Source organism: Corvus hawaiiensis, chromosome 26 (genome assembly GCF_020740725.1).
Source record: "Corvus hawaiiensis isolate bCorHaw1 chromosome 26, bCorHaw1.pri.cur, whole genome shotgun sequence".
NCBI classification, from domain to species: Eukaryota; Metazoa; Chordata; class Aves; order Passeriformes; family Corvidae; genus Corvus; species Corvus hawaiiensis.
In genome coordinates this window covers 19,792,528-19,816,530 of record NC_063238.1, presented here as the reverse complement: position 1 = coordinate 19,816,530, position 24,003 = coordinate 19,792,528, and positions in this window count along the sequence as shown.

Here is a 24,003-nt window from a genome sequence, read left to right as displayed (position 1 = left end):
TGCCTTTTTTTTTTTTTGATAGAACAACACAAAAAAAAAGCAAAACAGAATACATTCAGATTAAATGGCAGTGAACATAAGTGTTCAAGTTCTTCTATCTTTTTCCCCTTTTTCCCCTCTTTTCCCCCTTTTTTTCCCTAATCAAATTTTCGTCCCCCTTTTTTTAAAATTTTCATTTCTAGAAATTTATGTAATCTGAAACTATGGTCAATTCTGAAAGAAATGAAAGAAGCAAAAAAGTCTGGCATTGCTTTCCATAGGGAAAGTAGAACCTGTGAACTTTCTACTTTGTTGAAAGACAGAATAAAAAGGAGTAAGTACAAAATACATAGGACCTCACCAAGAGACAGACTGGGGAGGCTAATAAGAAAAAGAGATCTGTAAACTCAGAACTACTCAGTTCAAAGAAAGGCCTATGTATATTCTCAGAAAAAACTGCATTGCAGTCAGTAAAGGTAAAGGAATGGGATGCACTGGAGTCCTGGTGTGGCCTTGCAGGTTGAGGTGGGAGCAGAAGGGAGCACTGTGAATTCTTTCCAGATGGAGACAGTGTCTAGAAGGTCTCAAAGATAGCACGAGGACAGGAACTCTCCCTGAACTAACCTTTGAAGAATAAACACCAGTGGCTGGGCTTGCAGAGTGGCTTTTGGGAAGAGGATCTAAACCTATGGCAACCCCTGATTGCACCACCGTGACCCCCAGAGCAATCCTGACTTAATTTACTGAGAGCAAGTACTCCTTCCATGCACTTGCTAACCTTGCAATCCAAGCCACCTCTGCTTCCAAACTTTGTTCCTTAAAGCCTGGGCTCTAATAAAGCCACCAAGAAAATTCCCATAGATTTCAGTAAATACAAAATTTTACCCATTGTGCATTTGTGCTGTACCACCATTAATAAAAATTCTATGAGCACATTCAGTAACAGATGAAAAGAACCCAGTCTCCTTCTATTGTCCTTTGTTCTGCATCTGGCAGTGATCAAAACCAGCAGCAGGGTCTCACTAGTCAGGGGGAGAAACAAACACTGTGTGATGAAATATACCCATGCAAGGCAGTGTTCTTGCCCACCTCCTTTTCAGCTGAGGCAATGCAAAGTTGATAGACAGGTAAGAGTGACACTCCTCAGCTTTCAGTGATCAAAGTATTTGAAGGGCAGGCAAATAAGAGAAGGTGATGTTCCCAAATCTTTTCATGCCATGCACAAACAAGGACCTATCCCTCTTCACCTAGTGTCATCAGGAAGTGGCTCTCCAGAATTTATTAGACCAGTTCTCTAGTACATCAGCTGGGAATCAAGCTTCTTTTGTTTGCACTTCTGAATTTTAAAGGAGGAGCATACGGTTTATGTGTTGACTTCATGTGCGTCTGCATCTGTGTGTAAATCTATGTAGAAAAGCTTAGTGTAAAAGCTTGGAATAATCATTATAATATTAGGCAATAGAAGCAAAAAATCTACTCACTTCCTTCACTTCACTGACAGAAAAGTATGACAGGGAGCAAAATCCAAAGCAATACTTGACCCTGGTTTTTGGATGCTGGCTCTGAACTGTCAGTGGCCATTAAATCAGATAAGCCACGAGCCTAAGCCAAAGTCTAAAGCATTATAAGGCCAGGAAGGTAAAAAGAATCAGGGCCAGTGCAAGCTTTAAAAGTCAGTAAAGAATTTTAAAGCCATATGCTGCTTAACAGGCACCAGGGTAGAGGGAACGTGAGACTGGAGAAATATGATCTGCAGATCAAGTCCTAGTAACAATTCTGGCAGCAGCAACATTCAAAACCATCTGCAGCCAGTTTAGCAAACAATCTGGAACACCACCAGGAACAAATTAAAATAGTCAATCCTGGAAGTCATGTAAGTCTGTATGAACAAGAGCCTGAGCAAATGAAATGGTGTTTTCATGAGAATATCTTGCAGTATTCTCAAAAAACATCAAAAGATTTTTTTTTTTTGCCCTCTCTTTCATGTGAAGACAAAAAGCTGAAAAGAGAGTCACATGGGTAGGCAGAAAGAAACGTGTTTCAGCACTGGAGCTCCAAAGCAATCAAAATGCCACAGATTTCACTGGCAGCAATATTAATACAAGTCAGGAAGAGTCCTCCTGTACACTGTAGGACCTTAGACCCGGATATTCCACTACACTTTGCAGCACATGTTGAGTGCAGGAGCTGGGAAGCAAATGTGCTGAGAAATCCCACGGAGAGGGGTGTGGGTGAGAAAACTGGCTAGCATATGCCGTGCTCCGACATGTAGCAATTGAACTCTCACTACATGGATCTCATTGTGCAGCACCTCCCCCAGCAAGAGAAAAAAAACAGTGCATGTGTGTAAGAGGTTAGGAGCTTAGGATGCGGCGCCAAGAGGAAACGGAAAAGGGGAGACAAGTAGAAAAACAGACAGTTGTGGAAAATGCAAGGAAACACAAGTCCATTAATGCTATCCACTGAGCATCGTGAATTGTCTGGGGTGAGAGAAACAGCAAGAGAGAAAGTGCTTTCACAAAGGCCCACACACTGGACACAGCACCATCAGGGACCTCTGTTGTGGACTAGATCCCCTCTTTTGGGGGAACTTCTGTCTGCTAAGTCACTCCAGGCATGAGAGGCATCTCTCCCCCTTGCTGCTCCAGCACCATGACCTGCTCTGCTCCAGCAGAGAAAGCAAAGGCTTTCCCACATACTCCTCCAACTCACTCTCCTTTTTAACCTGGGAAAGACAGGAAGGTTTTCAGTTGGGAGTTTGTCTGGATTTTTTTGAGGCAAAAGGAAAGCTGAATTCAATCCAAATCCCTGGCACTTCAGATTCTCACTAGTTTAGCTGAATACCAGGAGCTACTGGAGAGCTCTTTTCACAGAGCAGTTTGACCCACCAGCACAGATGGAGACGCAGAACATACGATCTGGGCCAGGTTCTTGTTCAGATACTGCAGGGTGTGAACAGGCAAGTTTCATGCAGTGTCTATTAAAAGGAACATTAACATGATATTAGCTTGTTTTTGAGTAGCCAGGAGGACAACATGAGAACAAAAAATTAATTTCAGATTAATAGTGCTGTGACTTTTGTTTTAGTCACTCTACTCTTAGCTTTATTACTCCAGAGTTAATAGATATTAAAGCAGAATTGTGTCCACTTTAATTGCAAGTATAAGTCCTATCCTCTTTGGCTTTGACAGGCAAGGTGAGACTGAACCCTTGGTCCCAGACCTGAGGAGGGTTATGTCCCAGGGTTTCTGGCATAATAACAGAGCTGTGATGGAGCTGGCTCATTCCCAAGCCCTGCTGCTCCTTTACTTTGCCCAGGAGAAGGGTGGTTAAGCTCACAGCAAGTCAGGGCTGATCTCACACTAGGTGACCATTGCCAATGAGTCCAATTGACCAATGAGACCATTGCCATTCTCTTTCTGTTGGTTATGCCATGATTATTTTCAATCCAGCCCTAAATCTACAGTCAGAGTAAAATAAAACAAAATATAAAATAAAATAAAATAAAATAAAATAAAATAAAATAAAATAAAATATGATGATAAAATAAAATAGTGATTTATATCCAAGAAAACATTTGCTGACAGTCTGGGGCAGAGGAGGGGAAGCCAAGAAGGCATCTATAAAATACCATTGCAATTTGTGCATCGAGGCTTTTTTTTAGTGAAGGGGATGGCAGGCAGCACTCCGGGCTGATGAAGCTCACAATAAAAAAACATAGAGACCATTCCCTGGCTTTTTAATTGTCCTTTCTAAATCACCCACGGTATGGATTTGGGAATTAAGTGGTTTAATAGCTGACTCAGCCCAATGGTTTTGATGCCGGCTTTATTCAAACGGGGGCGCGGCGCGGGGCCGGGCGGGGAGCGAGGGCGGGCCGGCCGCGCCGGGGGCTCGGGGCTCCGGAAGGGCCCGTGCCCCGCAGAGCCCGCCGGGGCCGCGGCCGGGACAGTAGCTGGGCAGCCGGGCCCGGGCCCCAGGGCAGCCGGAGAGCCGAGAGGGCCCGTCCCGGCACCCTCGCACACAGCCGTGCGCCTGGGAGCAGCCGGACAAGGCTGGTCACCGCGGCCTTTCGGGGCTGGGCAGCTGCCCTAGCCCCTCAGCAGGAGCCCCGTCTCTGCGCTGCTGAGGGATGGCCCGCAGACCCGGGCGAGGGGAGAGCTCGCTCCTGCCTCTCCACGGGGCCCCGAAACACCGACGTGGCCCCGAAACACCGACGTGGCCGATCCTACCGAGCAAGGCAGCAAAGACAGGTTTAAAAATAGAAGGCAAGTTCCATTTTCATTCTTATCTGCGTCCCAGCTCCTCATTTCATGCCCAAACTTCAGTCCATCCCTATACCCCACGGTAGCAAAGCTACTAACAACACAAGTCCACACTTGCTGGGGTTGATACCAGAGTAGAACCAAGAGAGCAAGATGTGAGCCAAGAAAATGCCTAGTGAAAGCCAAAAGTCCAGCTCATGCTCCCTGTCTCTGCCCTTGTCCTCCGCTCCTTACAGCAGGAGCAAGAGGGATGCAGGATTCGGGCAAGGGGGTCACCAAAGATGGTGATGTATAATCAGTAGGAAACCCCAGATTCCCCCTCAAGCCCTCAGAGAGGAGGTCATTAGATACCTCAACCTGCCAGAAAAGACCTGCCTCTGGAGGTCTTCAAAGCCCCTTATCCTTCTTGGTCACCTGCTTAGGGAATATTAGCGCTGAGTTTAGCAGGACTGTTTCATTAGGTACCCACAGCATAAATCTACATTTGGCAGACAGTGCCAGACCTATCATGCACCCTATTTTGCATAATATTTTTTCCAAATATAAAAATGCTTAGTTTATTTTTACATCTGTTTTTCTTTGAAGGACTTGAAGTCAACCAAATAAACTTGTGAAAATAGATATGAGTATAATTTCTTGTTTTCTGTAAGGCTCTCAATTCACCATAATATAGGCCACAGGAAAAAAATATTTTTCCACAGCTTCTAAATCCCGAGTAAATTAATTAAAGAAGTAGAAATAAAGATAAAAATGCTTAATCACTTTTACCCATATTATTGTATCATTTTTTTCAGGGTAGAAAGGCCCAGAACTTTGTAAAGCTAATAGACCACAATATTTAGAGCAGATCTGTTGCAGTGGGGATACTGCAACACGCATATATCAAACCAGGAGTCCCGTGGAAAGGAAATATATACGGACAGACAGATTCTTGATAGCTGTTTCAGAGAGATGTTTATTTCTCCAGCCGCATGGCCGGAGCTCTGCCGAGGAACTGTTCCAGTCACAGGACCAAGGGTCCTTCTGCCCGCGCAGGGAACACAAACCAACCAACGGGAACGAGGCTGAGCAGGGGCAGGGTAGCCCCGTGTCTGTGCCCTCAGGGCCCCTCTCCCAGGGCTACACGGCAGGGGAGGGACCCCAACACCTCACCCGTTTTATTTTAATAAAAGGAGAATGAAAACAACTGGATAAACATAACAAGAACAGTTTCAAAACAAAACAAGCCACTCTCCTGAGTCTTTAAATGTCCAAACAGATTCTGTGGAACATCTTAGGGCTGACAGAAGGGAGACAGAACTCTGAGCATGCTTTGTGGGGAAACTGAGGCAGGAGAGGGTTTAACTTCTTCCCTCCCCCTTTTCATCCCCCACTCGGCATTGGAAAGGGATTTTTGGGGACACAATTGGCAAAAGCATGGTTTTGTGAGGGAAACCATGGATGAAAAAGCGGATTGGGAATACACTGGGGGTAATAGGACATAGGGTAAAAGGGAAAGGTGGGATTAGGAAAGGGAAACTGTAGGGGGGACTTACAATGGAGATACTGTCTAACACGACTACGATTTTTTGCATATATACTGCCTTTTACAGGAACACCATCAGGCCCAGTGACCTGCGATGCTTGTAACCCTTTTCTCCCTAGTACAATATTAAATTCCACCACCTCTCCATCTCCCAAGCTTGGGATGCATTTTTCAGGGTTATTCTTTTTAATAGCAGTTCTATGCACGAATATGTCTTGCTGGTTGTCACACCTTGTTATAAAACCATAATTTTGCTTAACATTATACCATTTTACTACCCCTAAGGTCTTAGTTACTATGATCTTTTCATTTTTCCGAGTGGCTGCTGTTTTCTGTCTCGCTGCGTCTTTGCTCTCTCCTTCGGTCGCTCCCGTGTTGGAATTCTCGGAGCTGCTGGTGCCTGCGCGCTCTTCCCGGGGTCGCGTTCGGGGCTGCGCGGGCCGGGCCGGGCCACGCCGCTCAGTTCTCCGTGCGTCGCCTCCTCTGGTCGCAGCTTCGCTGCCGCTGCCGGGCGCTGCACCCACGTCTCGGCCGGGCCCCCGAGCGACGACTCCCCCGCGCCCCGCTCCAGCGCGCGTCTCGGCTGGGCGCGGCTCCGTTCCACCGCCACCGCCTCCAGCCGCCGCCTGCGTGCCGCCCCTCTCGGTCGGGCGTTCACGGGGCTCGCTCCACCACGCGCTGCACGGGGCCATTCGGGCACCGCCGGGTCCCGCTGCTCCCGCCGCGCCTCGCTCCGCCACCGACACTGCGGCTCGCCTGGCTCCGCCCGCGCGCGGGAACTGCCTCGCTGCTGCTCGCAGGGCGCTCGGTGCACGTGGCCTGGGCCGCACGGTCCCTGCGCCACGCTTCCCTTCACCAGGACACAGCTGACATTGCTCAACAGTCTCAGTAACTAAATAATATTCACGAAAATATTCTTCCATCGGCATATATTTTGACTCCAGTATTAACTGTGTCCAAACGGTTTTCCAAAAGCCCTTGGTAAGAATTAAATCCCAAGAAATATAGAAAAAGTTCTTAAAGAACCATGCCAGGAAGTGTTTCAGTTCTTTTTGAGCTTGAATCAAGCTAAAATTTACAAATCGTTGTTCAAGAATCATTTTAAGTTTAAGATAAATGTCCATATGCGGCTCTGAGAGCCAAGAGTCTTCCCACGGTTCCTCCATAGTTCAGATATGGAATAGCAAAGCAAAACCAAGAAGAGGAATCCAAAGTTTCCAGGGTTTACTCACACAAATCAGTCGCTTAGGGATCGGGGATCGTTCTGCTCTCAAATCTCCACCATTTGTTGCTGCAACACGCATATATCAAACCAGGAGTCCCGTGGAAAGGAAATATATACGGACAGACAGATTCTTGATAGCTGTTTCAGAGATGTTTATTTCTCCAGCCGCATGGCCGGAGCTCTGCCGAGGAACTGTTCCAGTCACAGGACCAAGGGTCCTTCTGCCCGCGCAGGGAACACAAACCAACCAACGGGAACGAGGCTGAGCAGGGGCAGGGTAGCCCCGTGTCTGTGCCCTCAGGGCCCCTCTCCCAGGGCTACACGGCAGGGGAGGGACCCCAACACAGATCGCATGATTTGTGAGGTATAACAAGTCCTCAGGAGCGAGACATAAAATGAAGTGAAAAAAAAAGATGAAAAGGAGTAAGGAAGCCATAGCTAGAGTTCTTACCATTTTTGTTGAATAGGATATCCTGCCTACAACTTTCAGAACAAAATTGCCAGCATAAAAGAAACCTGGGTTTTCTCACTTCTCTTTAAAGAATTGTATTTTCATATACTTTCTTTATATGTTGAGAAAGGATGAACGAACTGTGGATGTTTTTAAAGAGCAAATGGATGACCAAGTTGGGTTAGGCAGAGCTGTACGCCAAGAAGTGATTACGGAGATCCCACACCTCTTAGATACACACAGAATTCCTCACTGATCTTAAGAGATAATTGAGGTTCTCATATCCACAGGAGAGGAAAACCTGAACTCCCGGTAGGTAATTTGTGGATGAATGAAGTCAACACCCAAAAAGGCACAAGCAGGTGATTGCAGCAGGACTACTTTGTTCATAGAAACACTTCATGAATCCTGGGTGAAACTCTGAGGCTGAATGTAAAAAAAAAAAAGTATTCTTTATTCTCTATTATACTTTACTAGTGAAATAGTTTTATTTCTGGGGAAAAAAAGTTGAAATAATTTAAAATTATTGTAATTAAGTACTTATGAGCCTATGGATTAAGAAATAGACTAATCATGGTATTTCAAATGGAAAATTTGTTCAATGGAAGAAATATCCATTATTTTCTCATTTCAAAATTGTCCTAGTTTTCTGGCCCCCAGAAGGGGCAATTATGACTTGAACTGTTCAGAGGTCTGCTGTTGAAAAAATGCATTAAACCACTGTTTCTCTTGTGTACTGGCATCCATCAATCAAGATCATTGCTTCACCATCAGTCACCTGGTAAAAGAAATAGTGCTGTGATTGTAATAGCATATGATCGATACCTTCTGCTTTGAAGATAAATCTCATTCCAGTAAACGCCTTGTCTGCCACCAGCAAGAGACTATTACTCTACAAAAATATGCTGTTTCTTTCAGATTACCTCTTAATTAAAAGTTTATGGCTCTTCTATTAAAAGTATGGTCAGGAAGGCAATTTCATATGTAAAGCCAAAGCTAACTAGGTCTGTGGTACAAACGGAAGGAAGACAGAAAAGCTGCTTCCCCTGGTTCTTGACTCCAGATGTTGCCTCCTGGTTATACTCACACTCCATTCCCAGGAATGATGCTTCACACAGGCTATCTAAAATAGCTTCTGATAGCTTCTGACCTGTACCTATATCTTCCAGCCAGATACGTCTTTAAAAGTGGATTTTCCACTCTAGCCTGACTTTATTTCAATTGGAATTAAAGTTGTTAAAACCAAGAAAACACTTCTATTTAAACAATGAAACTAATATCTCAGAAATTACTTCAGAAAAAATATTTTGCAATTAATTTGAAGTATTTTGTACAATGGTGTCATTATTTTTGATGGAAAGTAGAGATAATTTGGAATTTAAAAAGTCAGAATAAGCAACATGCTTATCAGTGTTTCTATGGACTCTTGAAATAATATTTTGCAAGAAATTTCCATTTCATTTTTTTTCCTCACATGCTCTAAAGATTCCACTGGCAAGAGAGAAGTCCCAGACCTTGAACAGAGTGAAATTTTGTCCAGCACAAAAATCAGTGACAAAAAAATCTATTGACTTGGATTGGGGTAAGCACTAGTCTGGAACAACTGGAATTTCCATCACTGTAGTAATTTTCCTTCTAAATACTTCTCTGGTTAATACCATAGCCTTGCTGTTTTCTTATAAAGTCTGTTTTGTTTTAAAACATTCCCCATAATGTTGTAGAGTAAAAATACTTTGTATGAGAGTAGACAGTTAAGAACTAAGTTTTTTTTCCCATAGTCCTTCCTTTCTTGGCAGGAAGACCATGTAAAGCTCACAAAAAAGAGAGGATTAGCACCATGAAATTGAAGTAATTTATACAAATGGAGATGTAGAGAGAAGCTGTGGTTCTGAAAATTTACAGGAAGTGAAAAGCTGTGTATCAAGTATCCAAACTCTCCTTCCAGATAGTGAACTGGGGACAATTCATCTTTCCATTAGTCAATTCACATGATATATGTCCAATTACTTCCAAGATATAAATGGATATAAAGCTTAGGGTACTCTGAGATTTCAAGACAGCTTTAATTGATTTCGGTGGGAATTGCATTTATGTATCTAAGGGGAGAATTCAGCTGTTCATATTTAAAATGTAGAATCTCAACATCCTAAAAAAATGTTGCAAGAATCTGAAAGAGTGGTCAGCTTAGGTTTTTTTCTCAAGAGAGATAAGAATGCTGCAACTTACATGACATATATAACAATAATTTGAAAAGATGGATACTCACATCAACAAGGATGTGGTTTTTTAAGTGCAGTGATGCAATTCAGATAGGAGGCCTGAATCTCAGATCAGAAAGAATTCCTGCGTTTATGCCAGTTTCATTTCAGACAGATTTCTGAAAGAAATAACAAAGCACACTTGGGAGAGCTAAGGGTTAAGGACTGCTGCTTATTTATTTTTCTTTGGAGCACTTTGTTAGGCTGACTTGTAATGCCCTCATGCCCCTCTGCAAGGAATGGACCTGCTTATCTGGTTATAACCCTTTAGAGTCAGGCGACTTCAGCCAGCTCTGAGAAGAGTATTGTGCTGTCCACCAGTACTGCAGTTGATTTAGTTTGGGAATGGAGAACCTGTGCCTCCTTCAGTCCCAGATACTCTCTCCACTTTTTCCTCAGTAGGAGGAGGGGAGGAGCAGCAGCAGTGTGGACCGTCAGGGATTTACAAAGCCCTGCGCTTTCTGGCTTTGGAAGGATGGCTGCAGGTCGTGCACAAACTGCGTGGAGGGGAGAGCTCAGCAGCTGAACTGTGTGAGAGCCAGCGAGATTAGCACTTCTTAGCATACGCGTTTGTGCGTCTTACTCTCAGCAGATGCCAAGTCAATGGGCACCAGGACAGGAACCAGTAGTTACTATTTTCTGCTGATATTTGTTTCTCAGTGTAATGTACAGTTAGTAGAATTACTCATTTCTGTCAGTATGGTTGTGTCTGGTGGAAGCAAGTGCACCCTGCTTAATTTCAGACTTGCGAAGGACCTTTATTTCATGGTATGTTTTTCTTGCAAGAAAATCCAGACAATATATTAGAAGGAAAGCTTTTCTGTCCCGTTTCACCCTCTTGCATTTAGTCACTTGACTCTCTTTAGCTCACTTGTGTCTCACAAAATCTCCTTTGGGCAGTGGTAGCATAGCTAAAAGCTCAAAGATTTATGACTTCAATTGTTTAGCTTGCTGGCAATAATGCATCATGATAGAAGCAATTGTTGGAACAGGCAGCTATGATACCATTCTTTTATGAAAAATTATAGCTGGAGATAAGGAAGGCAAAAGAAGTCTCTTGTGAATATTATTATCCTCTGGAAATTATCCTAAAAAGATTTGCAGTTTCTCTATAGACTGTGGCTAGAATTCATTGATCCACAGACTATCATCCTGAATAAAGATTAAAAACAGATGGCCGTAGATCTCGGCTTGGCTACAAATCTCAAAAGAAGTAAGAGGGAGTACAGTGGTGACTGACCACAAATGAAAGCATTGAAGGGATTCGTCTTTTTTTTCTTTAATTCCCTATTTCATTCCTCTGTAGTTTTATACAAAGTCTATTGTACTTAAAACTCAAATAATATCAACACAGAGAAGGTATGCAAAGTATACTGAAGTAGATCAAAATTATACAAAGTATCTTAAAAATACACTACAAAGTCTTTTATGTGGGGCCTTTGTGAGGTTATTGTGCTGGAGCAGTGCATTGTCAGTGAAAAGGATCTTTGTATAAACTGACTTGAACTGATGGTAATCCATTTGCTTTAGTGGCTCAAGTCAAGTGAAGAGTAGTTATAAATTATGTGCCCTCATAAAAGTGATAAATATACTCAAGTTAAGACAATACAGATTATGAACCCCCGAATATTTTAACTGTCAGGCCCAAATCCTTGGTTTTATTTAACATATGCACATATGCAGATTTGTTAATATAATAAGAAATATCAGTCTTCATGCAACCTTATAGACCAAGATTTCACAACATTACATCTTTTTTCATAGTTTTAAATTTCCATTATTACACAGTGCCATTCAAATTTTTGAGTAATAATTTCTTCCTTTTTTTCTCCTTTGAATTAAATTAAGGGGAGAGATGAAATTCTGGTATTTCTCATTAAATGAAAATTCCAGAAGTCTGTAGTACATGCTGGTTGAAGCAATCTATATTGGCAATCTGTCTAGTGCTATTGTATTCTAATCTCAGTAATACCATTCTAGCAAAATAAAAATCACTCTGTTTCAAATTGTAAAAGTTCTTGAGAATCCAGTTATAATTCTAGATATTTTGTTTGGACTTTATGTTATGTTAAGTCTCCCTTACATATAGCGTGATATTCAATGCATTTGAATAAGGTAGTAAATAAAACCAATTAAAGAATAAATCAATTTTGTTTTTACTTTTTTCATGGTACATTTGCTCAAAATCAATAGATTGAGTATTTTGAGAGTAATGAAATTGCAATTTTATCAGGAAGCTGTTTCATAAAATTGTCTTCTGTTTCTCTCAGATAGACAGTCACAAGTCTGGTTAGTCAGTGAAATACCCATAGAGTTCATTATTCAGTTTTAGTTCAGCTTTTTAAAACATTTTCAAACACAAATTGAGTGCAAGGAGTTTTCAGCAGGAATCTCCTTAAATACCAACAAATTATTGGAATAAATAATTTAGTCATGATTACATAATCAATGTTATTGTTATAAGCATCTAGTGTAAATAGAGCATTGTTTCTGTTCTTAGATTTAGGAGCATTTTTATTTTGCATTTCATTCCTGGTAATAGAGTTCAAGCATAGCTGTGCATTCTTCAAAGTCACTATCAAAGAAGTAGAGAAACTTTACAGGTCTGTTGTTCAAGTGTTAGTAAGAATTAGGTGCAAAATACTGACCAAAACTCACCTTTTTTCAACATTGACAGTCCATGAAATACATGGATTAATTAACCGAGTTGCTGTTTATCATTAATGGATGATGAAAAAAACAAAAAAATAGCTCAGCTTGGTTTAAGTTCATGGAACAGCATCAAAGTGTTAAAAGGGTGTCAGCCATTCACAGTCTGCCTGTGTTAGCAGAATGGGAAATTCCGTCTCCTGGAATGGGAAACGACTTGGAAACACAGCACCACAGAAGCTTTGGTCAAGACAGCTCCATCTTCTGAATTAAAATCTGGGTCTTGTAGCATCGGATGCAACTCAGACTGAGCCTTTGGAAGGATGTTAAGGGTTTTCAACTGAACAGTTCTTATCTTATGAGGCTCTTATCTCCTGTAAATTAAACTTACTTTTCCCTGGTAGATTATAATTTCATTTACATCATTTTTAATCTCTAGCAGCATGGAAGGATTTAATTCTCATTTACATTAGGTTAAATTGGTAACATTCTATCAAGATATTTTCCCCAGTGAAAAATTATTTTGCAATTAACATGAAATTTTACTAAAAGAATTTAAAACTGTTCATCCTTTTAATTAGTACAAAATTTCAAATAAAAACTAAATATTTTTTCTGTTACTGGTGGACAAAAAGCACTTCACTTTCATGTTTCAGGTACCAAACCAGTATAACTGGTGGAACAAGGGGCTTTTAAAATCAAAACAGTTTCTTTCCCCTGCCCAATCCCTTCTCAAAGAATGAAAATAAAGGTTTTTTTCCAGAATAAAATATAAGAATTAATTTGTTCAGACATACTTACCCTCTCTTTAACCAGCTCTGATTTGGGATGCTGTTGGGTACTGTCAGAATTCACCTACGAGGGCAGGGCAGGGAATATCTCAGGCACATCAACTCTTCGTAAGATTTAATCCATAAATCCAGCTCCTTTTTGATGATGTTTTTTGATGGCCAGTGAACTGATCTCGGGGATGCTCTGCCTTTTCTGCCATGGTAAGACCTAGTTCCCCTCAAATCTCGGATTGGAGAAGACAGCATTACTGCCTTTTTTCCAGATTTGACTCCACAAAAAAATTACAAAAATTATGACAATTTTGAAAACACTACCTCTGATAGTAAATATTCCTTATTTTCTCTCCTTTGTGATTGAATTCTAAGTTAGACAAACTAAACTTTTTAAGAACCTTAGCAGAGAAAAACGTAAATGGATATATCAGTTTTAAAATTATAATCCAATATGTAACTTATTTTTCAGACTATAAAAGGAGACCAAGAGACTGCCTGTTTCTAGAATATTGTACACGTGTATGTGTAGGTTTCTACTTAGATGACAATAGAGAGGTTCCTCCAAAATATGAGCAGTGCTTCTATATTTAGGAAATTGGAATGTTTTGAAATGAGTATATAAGGGAAGTTACTGCTCTGGTTCAGTAAGTTTGTACAAAGAATGCTAAATTTGATGTGGTAATCCTATAGCAAAATTAATTCCCTTTTCATCCTCATGAACTAACATAGCTCTACAAGTCTGCGATTGTAAGCAAGAGATCACCTACACTGGCTGAACAGAGTTTGAAAAATGGGAATGCATAATCCATTGCATTATTGACAAAAAAAGTTCAGACCTTCAAGACAAAATACCAGACAATTTAGAGTTCAGCTACACAGTTCTGAACTCTGTGGAGGAGCTGGAGAAAAATGAAAGTCTTTCATTAAAGCAAATGTCAGCCAAGTTTCCAGTGCCTCTTTGATTAGCAAAAATGACTTTGCATGTTATGCCTTAGAGTGCTTCCTTAAGGTCCCATTTCCCTAATTTTCTAAATGTGGTCTTATTAACTCTTCATGTACTGACTTGTTGTCTCTGGTGCAATAATGAGCACTCTTCCTCCCTAGCTGTATTGGTTACCAGCTGCAAAACACATTCATGATTCTCAACTGCCAAAGCAAATTACTTTTTTATTCATTCTCCTTTCTTACAACATTTCCTTGTCCATTTGATACGTCATTAAAAAAAAAAAAATGAAAACGCCAGATCCCTTATCATGCCTAGTGCTGTTTTCTTAGTGAGTATTTTTCCCATTTGTATTTCCATGCTCAGGAAGAACAGCACATGAAATTTCCATGGAGATCTCAGGTGGGAGTCCGAATAGTCTCCTGTCGGGGTCCCTTCCCCCCTGCCATGTGGTCCTGGGAGAGGGGCCCTGGGTGGGAGACACGGGGTTTCCCTAGCTCCTGGTCAGCCTCGTTCCCCATTGGTTGTTTTGTGTTCCCCTGCGCGGGCAAGGACCCTCGGGTCCCGTGATTGCAGCAGTTCCTCGGCAGAGCTCTGGCCATGCGGTTGGAGAAATAAACATCTCTGAAACATCTATCAAGAATCGGTCCATAGATATTTCTTTTCCATGGGCCTCGTTGTTTGATACACGTGTTGCAGTATCCCCACTGTAACAAATGGTAGAGAATTGCAAGCAGAATGATCCCCGATCCCTTCGGACAGCAACTGATTTGTGAGTAAACTCTGGATTTCTCTTCTTGTTTTGTTTTGCTGTTCCATCTCTAAACTATGGAGGAACCGTGGAAAGACTCTTGGCTCTCAGAGCCACATATGGACATTTATCTTAAACTTTAAAAGATTCTTGAACACAATTTGTAAATTTTAGCTTAATTCAAGCTCAAAAGGAACTGAAACATTTCCTTTCCTGGTTGTTTAAGAACTTTTTCTACGTTTCTTGGGATTTGATTCTTACCAAAGACTTTTGGAACACCATTTGGACACAGTTAATTTCTGAGTCAAAATATATGCCGATGGAAGAATATTTTCGTGAATATTATTTAATTACTGAGACTGTTGAGCAATGTCAGCTGTGTCTTGGTGAAGGGAAGCCTGCCTCAGAGTCCGTGCGACCCAGGCCACGTGGACCGAGCGCTCTCCGAGCAGCAGCGAGGCATTTCCCGCGCACAGGCGGAGCCACACGAGCCGTAGCGTCGTCGGCGGAGCGAGGCGCGGCAGGAGCAGCGTGACCCGGCAGTGCCCGCCCGGCCCCGCACCATGCGTGTGGAGTGAGCCCCGTGAACGCCCGACCGAGAGGGGCGGCGCGCGGGCGGTGGCTGGCGGCGGTGGAGAGAAGCTGCCCCCAGCCGAAACGCGCGCTGGAGCAGGGCGCAGGGGGGCTGCCACTCAGGGGCCTGGTCGAGACATGGGTGCGGCCCCAGGCAGCGGCAGCGCAGCTGAAAGCAGAGGAGACAGCGGCACGTGGGGAGCTGAGCGGCGCGGTGTGGCCCAGCCCAGCCTGCGTGGCCCCGAATGCAACCCTGGGAAGAGTGCGCAGGCATGAGCAGCCCCGGCAGCACTGACAATCCTGGCAGTTTCAACATGGAAGCAAGCAAAAACGAAAGAGAAAGCAAAAATGCAGCGAGACAGAAAACAGCAGCCACTTGGAAAAAGGAAAAAATCATCGTAGCTAAGGTTTTAGGAATAGTAAAATGGTATAATGTTAAACAAAATTATGGTTTTATAACAAGATGTGACAACCAAGAAGACACATTCGTTCATAGAACTGCTGTTAAAAAGAATAACCCTGAAAATTACATCCCAAGCTTGGGAGATGGAGAGGTGGTGGAGTTCAAAACTGTGCAAGGTAGAAAAGGGTTACAAGCGTCAGAGGTCACTGGGCCTGGTGGTGTTCCTGTAAAAGGCAGTATATATGCTAAAAATCATAGTCATGTTAGACAATATCTCCATTATAAGCCCCCCTACAGTCTCCCTTTCCTAATCCCACCTTTCCCTTTTACTCTATATCCTATTACCCCCAGTGTATTCCCAATCTGTTTTTTCACCCATGGTTTCCCTCACAAAACCATGCTTTTGCCAATTGTTTCCCCCAAAATCCCTTTTCAATGCTGAGTGAGGGATGAAAAGGGGGAGGGAAGAAATTAACTATTGTTTAGAGTTCCAACAGCTACAAATGGAAGAAACCCTCTCCTGCCTCAGTTTCCCCACAAAGCATGCTCAGAGAGTCCTGTCTCCCTTCTGTCAGCCTTAAGATGTTCCAGAGAATCTGTTTGGACATTTAAAGACTCAGGAGGGTGGCTTGTTTTGTTTTGAAACTGTTCTTGTTATGTTTATCCAGTTGTTTTCAATGTTAAGTTTTAAATCTCTTTTTGTTAAAAATAAACGGGTGAAATGTTGAGGCCCTCCCCACTGCCATGTAGCCCTGGGAGAGGGGCCCTGGGGGGAGGCACGGGGTTTCCCTGCCCCTGCTCAGCCTCGTTCCCCATTGGTTGTTTTGTGTTCCCCTGTGCGGGCAAGGACCCTCGGGTCCCGTGATTGCAGCAGTTCCTCAGCAGATCCCGGCCACGCGGCTGGAGAAATAAACATCTCTGAAACATCTATCAGTCCACATCTATTTCTTTTCCATGGGCCTCGTTGTTTGATACACGTGTTGCAGTATCCTCACTGTAACAGTCTCCCAAGACTCCACACCTTTCTGATCAAATGTCTGCCTCAGAATACCATTGGTACAGTGGTTAAGAATTATTTTGCACAAAGAAACCCCTCTTCAATAGCCCAGACTCAAATTCTGAAGTGTTGTTTATGTGAACAGTGAATGTGAACAATGAATCAAAATATCCTGCTGTTAAAATGACTGTTGTATCACCATATTTTTGAAGATAGGCGCTATTTTGCTGTAATTTACAATGTCTTACATGCCGCAGTGCCAGGCAGCTGTTCAGCCAAGAGCAGCAAGGAAGGTTAACTAACAGTTCCTGTCTCCAGAAGTCAGATGATGTTATTGATTACACTGTTGTATAAAGAAGGAAAGAAGAGAGCCACATTAATTTTAATTTTGTTGAATAGCCATCATACTGAAGGGTCAAAGAAGAAGGAATGCCTTATGAAAACAAGTGGAAACATTTGAAAGGAATAATTATTCACAAGATCAGAATGGAAAAAAATACAAAAGGAGTTGTGTATTTGTGTGTGCTGTAAATGATATTACAGACTACAAATTCTAGGATGGAGTGAGATGTATTCAGAATATCTGCTTTGCTTCAGAATAGAGACATAGATGCTTATATTTAAAAAAAAGGCAAAAAAATTGACAGTAGAATCAGTCTTACTAGCCAGAGACGGTAAGTCATGGCAACATATATCTTCTATGGGAATGACACACTGGGAAATGTAAACTATCTAAATAGGACTCCTGTTTCATTCTATGGACTACCCAGGGAGCTGGGTAACCTTTACTTCACTCTCTGACAGGTCTTTTGAATTTAAACATCTGTTGGACATGCAAGTCCATTTTAAGCACTATAGTAGCTGGTTAGAACATGTCTTGTTACTCCTAACCAGTTGTGTGACCAGCTTGAAGGAGAATGTTCCCTGCAGAGTCCATTGGCAAAACTAGTATAAAATAATCCACTGCAATCTCTGTATGCAGATATAGGCCTGCCCAGATACAGTGAATTAATTCTTTCTGGGACTGGGACAAATGCTGGCAAAATAGAGAGAAGTTTGCAGCAACTTTTTTTTTCTTTTGTTGTGTTTTTGTAGGAGGCAGTCTAGATGTGGACTGACATGCAATAATCATTGAATTCATCCTTTTTGAACAAATGCAAAAAAGCTAAACTTGGTGAATTTATAATATTTTTGCATTTATTGCATTGTAGGAGAAATCGGATGACACCACAAATGAAATAATTAGAAAGTCATCCACAAGGATTTTAGGGGATGGAAGCATTTTCAATAATAGAACATTTGTTTAAAGGCTTTTAGCAAAACCTCTTCCCCCTTCTTTTGGCTTTACATCTATTTTGAATCACAACATGGCTGGTTTACCCTTCTACCCTTCTACTGTCACTGTTTTTATCTGGAAATATTTTTCGTTGGATAGGAGTGTTCTATACAGCAGGGAAAGAAAACATTTTTGCCCGTTCAAAAAAAAAAATCCAAAGGTTTCACTGTGGAATGAGAAAGGGTTTGATGACATTTTCTAGCAGCTAGCAAATCGTGCTGTCATGCATAGGGAAAAAGCCACTAAAATATCCCCAGCTAAAATATCGCAAAATTATGTAGAATTCAATCCTAGGGAGCCATCTGCCATGTGAAAGCTTCACTGATTTCTAAAGGCGTTCATTGCAGGCAGGTTTGCAGAACTGGACGCATAATTTGTCCCTTCTAGGAACCATAGCTGTTGAAAAGAAATCCTCATCAAAAACACGGGTGGCAGAGGATGAAAAAAAATTCTGCACAATTGGGTAAAAAATCCGCACCCTCAAAAAGAGCTCATGTGCTGGTTGAAAATGCACCCCAGCTACAGGTACGAAATGAGCTACTCATGGAAGGTCTGATCCTGCCATGTATGTGCATGAACATCTGACTGCTGTCAGGGAGCTGTCTGTTCTGAAAGTGTTCAGGTAAGGTTCTTCCTCAGTAATTGCTCTTTTCTGAATTACTGGCCCTTTAAAAACTAAATAGTAACAACCGATAGGGAAGAAATTTTGATGTACACTACACATATATGAAGGGATGTATATATGTATAAATGTACAGTATTTTAGTATTGCCTTCTATTTTGTAAGAAAAAACTGTTGGAAATGGTTTAGTGGGTCCTGCCTTGGGACAGGGAGACAGAGAAGCAGCTTCTCAGGGCCTTCTCCCAGCTCTGTTTCTGGAAGCACTGAACCTCAAAGTGGAGGAAACAATCTGCAGAGAGGCAGAAGGAGATGTGTTTTACAAATTGCAGCCTGATGAGCTCTTCAACAACATTAAACACCCACGGAGAATTACTTTAACACAAATACTAAATGAAAAATCTTTTATGGCAGTAGTGAAAGCAAAGCCTTTGATACATATATATATAAAATAGATAAAATTCCATTAATTTTCAACTTGGGACAGACGTTTTATTTGAATTTACAGACATGCCAAATGGTAATTTTGGCTTCCAATCCTTGAGATGTGGCTGATCTATTATGGGTGATAACAGCATATGCTATGTTCTGAGTCAATTTCTATTATGTCATAAGAAGCAACACAGCTAGTAATAGAAGGCATTTTTGCATTAGCTAAAATAGCAAATGAGGTCCATAACACAGAAAATAGGTGGGTTCCAATAGTAGATTCAATATTTGAGATGGTTGTCAAATTCAATACTGAGTAAATAAGTCAACAAAAGCAAATCTCACATGAAAAATGAACATGGCATGTAGTACAGATTTTTTTTCTTTCATGATGTCAAAGGGTTGCATATCTTGACAACTTTCTTTAGCTGGTTATGCCTGGGAGAATTGATGGAGACATTTGGCCTTTGTGGGTCTGTGTCCAGACTTGTATGTCCCGAGGAGGTAAGTGCTGCTTGAGATGCTGTGGAGCAGGGGTGAACAGCCGAGAAACGGGAGCATCTGAGTGCAATTTGATGGAGCAGATGTTTCATCCCAGTACTCCACAGCTGCCTCAAGGCTTTATCTGGTGTCAGCCCTTTCCTAAATGAGTTTTCATAATGAATTCATCTGTTAATTGACACATAAAAATCTATGTTAATATAACATTAAGGACCTATCATAGATTTGCAAATGCCAGGAAATCAAAGGGGGAAAAAAAAAAGCTTAAGCTTGACTGTCACCAAGACTTACCTGCTGTGTTCCATGGGGGAGGAATCACTGATGCAGAAATGCTTTACATGCTGCAGAGTTAAACATTGCCTTTTTTTTTTTTTCCTTTTTGACAGCTGTGGGGGCAGAGGGAGTACCTCCAACACCTAATAAAAGGTTTTGGCAGTTGCTTATGAGTTTAGGTATTAGAACACTTTATGTGCTTTTACTTATTGTCCAGACTTGTGGCTCTTGTGGCACCAGAGTTGTCCACAGCTGACCAGACCAAGCAGTGAGGCATTTCCCTTACCCCTTGCAGAAATACAGAGATAATTCTCATGGATTTTTCCAGTGTGTCCATTGTGTTGACAGCAGAGAGCTAACATATTGCTAGTCCTCATTTCATGCATAAGATAGGGCAGCTCCTTCAATACAATAGCCCAGGTTCTGCCATATGAGTTGAGAAATCCAGAAACAACTTCCTTCTCAGGCTGACAAAATTCACGTCTACCATTTTACCTTCAGGGCAATAACCTTCCTAGTGGTGGGTGAGGATACCTTACAACAAAACTGTGCCAAAAAGAGTTTAAGCCTTAACTGGCCTGCCTGGCAAAAGGAGACACTGTATTTTAGTGCCTGGGGAAGTCATAGGAGTGAGGAACTTCAGGGTACCATTCCCTCTTCCCAGGACAATATATATATATTTAATGTTAAACCACCATTATGAAGATCAGATTCCAGGAACTTCTATCACCAGCTCATGCCGTCTGCTGTCTTTGCCCTTGTCACCAGTGAATCTTGTTGTCCTCTTTTCTATGCAGCCAGATAATGTCCACAGGAAGGAGAAAGCATAGAAGAGTTAAGGTACCTTCCTGAGTTAAGTCCAGACTTGGGCACAGTAGATTTTGGCGATCTGGAAATACTCGGTTCAAGTTCTCAGACCACACCTTGATGCACACAGCCCAGGCAGGATGATGCCATTCTAAGCTGAGGACCATGTTAATAAAGACAGATTCAGCAGCTATCCAAGCCCACATGGATGTCTCTCTCCTGATAAAAGGTGCAACAGTGTCTCTGCCTACCCTAATGCTTGGTTGCCCGGTGCTAAGTGGATCACAGTTGTCCTCTGTATAGTGCCTGCACATCTCCAGGGCAAGTGCATCTCAGTGCAGCTCCGAAGAGTACTGAGGGTGCTGAAGACTCTACTGCACTACCTGGTTCGGCCTTTCCCTGCACAGACAGAGTGGTGGCACACACCAAGGCACAGGGTACCATGTTCCCATGAAACTCAGCATTGCCCATAACTAACTGTTGATTAGTCCTAATGGACTGGTTGTTCTAAAACTGTTATCCTAGCTTGGAATTAATCTTTTAACTGAAAGTGTTTCCCCTTTAACTTTCTTTCTTTTTGTTGCCCACTTCTAGTCCTGTGCTAAATTTTCTTTGATGCACTGCATGAATGGAGCTGCCACTACTCCAGGTGGATCCTGGAGAAGTATCTGAGTGGTGACAATGATGGAGAAATGACTGAAGTGCTTTGAGCACAGTGTTTGCAAGGGCTGCTCATAACATGGAGGTGGCAATACTTGGGGTACACCTGTTACTCCTTATGGACCACCTGTCTCACTGAAAAGGTATAGTCTGTGAGGCTGAAAAGAGGCAGATGTGAGCTTTTTTATACGTGTACTTCATGCTTACATGAATGAAACACCTATAAATGCTGCATTTTGTCTGAAAAAGTTGTCTGACTCCAGGAAAAAAAACCAAACAACTCTTATTGATATTAAGTAATTGAAATGCTGCTAAAACCACATTAACAGGAGCAATGGCAGTGTGGGGAAGTTATCTTTGTGTGAGACAAACTTCACTTCGGAAGAAAATGACCTTGTATGGTGATCAAGGGCCTGCCAATAGGAATTGGTTCAAATTTTTGTGGTCTGCTTCCCCTTCATCCAATACCTTCATGCAGCCTGACATCCCAGCTGCACCTTTGCTCTTCAGCTTTTTCATTCATGCACAATATCACAGTCTTGTTCCCTTGAGTCTTTTTCTCCTGTATAGCCTCTGCCCATATCCTGCTGTCCACACCAGCACCCTTCTCCTCCCAGTCCCATGCATGACAGACTCACAGCCCACCAGCATCATAGCCCTGGTTTCCAGCTCTGCATCTGCAGCATCTCACTTGTGTTTTGATCAGTACTGCAGCCACTAGTGCTCTGCAGTCTGCAGAGCAGGTTGTCTCCTGCTAGGAGAGAGGAAGAAGGAAGGAGCAAAGCGAGCAGTCCCCAGGTCTGCAGAGCATCACGGGTCACCTACAAGTCACTGTCTCTGTTTCATGGGGTTGGGAACTGAAGACAAGAGGTATACTGGAGACCTATGAAATCGGGGCAACAGTGGAGCCAGGCCAGCACCAAACCTGAGCTGTGATCAGCAGATTTAAACACAATTTTATTACTAAAAATAAGATTAAAATGATCACAAATTGTAGATTGCAAAGGTAATATTCCAAAACATGTTTCAAATCTGGAAGCACTCCAGAACCAAAAAAGCGTATTTTTTTCCCTAACTGATAAGGATTGCTCTTGTTCTTTCAAAACGTATCTTCCTTTATGGAGGTATTCTGAATTAAGAATTTGGCAGTAGGAGCCAAGCTAAATCAGAAAGTAATGAAATTCCTGAGATTTAAAAACAGTCACAGAGAGAGAGAAGAGAAAAAGGAACTTGAAGCAAAATGCTGGGAGTTTTTGAAATTATTAATTTATGCTGGAGTATACTACTCTGGAGAATCAACTCACAATTTCAGTGACTGTTGCCTGTGAACTGAGAGAGACCTCCTTTCCTGATCCAATGAGCAGCAGCCATTTTTGACTATACTACCTGAGCCTACAAATGAGAGCAAATGTGCAAAAAGCACCTTCCCCAAAATCTTACAACTATTAGTTGCAAGTAACAATTAAGGGTGCAGATAATTTTGCCTCTCAAATGGAATATAAAACAATATGTCCAAATTAGTGAGATATATTTTGTGGTATTTAAGTGAATGTACAGGGTACAGATTAATTCAGCATTGTGGAGTTTTCAAGAGTTCCTAAGATTTTGTGCATTTTTAAACTACAACAGTATCACAATCAAAGCACAATGGGAATGAGAAATACTTATCATCAAGTCAGTCAGAGCAACAACATGAGCCACTTTCTTGGTTCTTAATTTTTAACCACCTGAATGTATCCAGCACAAAAGACCTCTTTATTGGAAAACACATGAGAAAAAAATTAACCAAGCAGCCATTTCTCTGCTTTTGCTTGTCATGCTCTCCAGAACTGCTGTGGAACTAGAGGATTCTCAGTAGGGAAGGAATTGCACTTCAAGTTATCTTTCAAGTTCCTGGTGAGAGCCGATCTTGGGCTTCTACATGCCCATTCTGGGAATAAAAATAATGGCATTTTCTGTTATCTCACTCCAAATTGAGATAACTTGGAGGCTTCCTTGCTATTGTGTGAGTGCAATTGGGAAGAAAAGCTCTAGAAAATATCCTGTGTCATTAACATTAAGAGTATTTAGCTGTCTAGCATCTAGTAGTTGATGGCACTGTAAATTGTTTATACTTCTGCAAGCCACTGTAAATTCAAAAAAATGTAGAGGTTGCATTCCTTTTGGTAGAAGCAAATTCTTTCATAAATTACCAGGCTTGAAAAATTAAGCTGCTACTTTCAAGGCCAAATTTTTAAAGATATGTCAATCCATTTTTCATTAATGTCATCACAGTTATTGGGAGGTGGTGGGAAGGTTTGCCCATCATTTCGTCTCTACTGGGATAAGCCACAGACTGTATATAAGTAGTGCCATCAGTATGTGCCAGTTGGATATGAGGTGCACCATCTGTAGATGCAAATGACAATTAAAGACGTATTCAAATGACTGTGCATGCAAAGAGCCAATACTGGAGGAATTGGACCAAGATTTCTGTATTTCTTATAGAGGTAAAAATGTCTGTTATATGCCATACTCCTGTAAGAGCTGTGAAGAAATAAAACTTCTGAATGTAAGGCAATTTCTCTTTGTTCA